Source organism: Myotis davidii, unplaced genomic scaffold (assembly GCF_000327345.1).
Source record: "Myotis davidii unplaced genomic scaffold, ASM32734v1 scaffold274, whole genome shotgun sequence".
Lineage (NCBI taxonomy): Eukaryota > Metazoa > Chordata > Mammalia > Chiroptera > Vespertilionidae > Myotis > Myotis davidii.
In genome coordinates, this window is record NW_006285613.1 from 988159 (window position 1) to 989506 (window position 1348).

A 1348-nucleotide genomic window follows, 5' to 3' on the forward strand; every position below is an offset into this window, starting at 1 on the left:
CCCCTGTTTCCCTTTTGGGTGTTTTTTTTTTTTTTTTTTTTTTTCCAAGGAAAATAATGAATAAAATCTTCAAGTTCAACTACTAGCAAACAAAATAATGAAAGCAAAACCATCAAACTGTGTTGCCATCAAGTATAACAAAAAAAAAAGTCAGGGCTCATGCAGGAGACAATCAATCAAAGTGTCCCTCTCACATATGTTTCTGTATTTCCCTCTCTCTTCCACATTCTCTAAAAATCAATTTCATTACAAAGTTATTCTACTCTAGTAAAGATTTTGTTTTTATAGCGTAAAAATGTGTTTGCTAGGGGCTAGGGAGTGGGAAAACAGGGAGAGGTTGATAAAGGTTATATATGTTCAGTTGTAAGATGAATAACACCTGAGGACCTAATGTATAACATGGTGATTGTAGTTAATAATACTGTATTGTACAACTGAAATTTGCTAACAGAATAGAGCTTAAATGTTCTCACTAAAAAAAAGGGATAAATATGTGGGGTGATGAATGTATTAATTTATCCAATTAGGATATTTTTTCACAATGTATACATGAATCAAATCATCACATTATAAACTTTAAACATTTTCTAATTTTTTAAAATATATCTTTATTGATTTCAGAAAGGAAGGGAGAGGGAGAGAGAGATAGAAACATCAATGATGAGAATCATTGATCAGCTGCCTCCTGCACGTCCCCCCCTTGGGATTGAGCCCACAGTCTGGGCATATGCCCTTGACTGGAATCAAACCCTGGACCCTTCAGTCTGCAGGCTGAACAGGCCACTGAGCCACACCGGCCAGGGCTAAACAGTTTCTAATTTTTAAGCTGAAAAAAAAAGATCTTCTTTTTATAAAAGTAACCACATTTGTACTAGTAAATATCTGGCTATAATTTCTTTGAGGCTAAACTTGCAATAAATGATACATAAAAATAGTTTAATGATAATGATAATATAAGACTCTGTAACCATATTCTAGAATGCTTTTTATTCTAAAACTAGAGGCCCCATGCACGAATTAGTGCAACACTGGGGTCCCTTGGCCTGGCCTTCAGGATCAGGCCAAAACTGGCTCTCTGACATCCCTGAGGGGTCCTGGATTGCAAGAGGGCACAGACCAGGCTGAGGGACCCCACTGGTGCAAAATCAGGGCCAGGGAGGGATGCGGGGGATTGGCAAGCCAGGGAGGTACCGCAGGAAGGCTCTAGGGCAGTGGTTCACAACATGCAAAACAAGGGCACCGCTGTCACCCTCCATAGTATGAAACTCTTCAGCCCTCAGGAGGTCTCACGGTGTCTGTGCTACATGTGACTAATTTAGCCATAAAGACAGGCATGTTTGTGTCAACC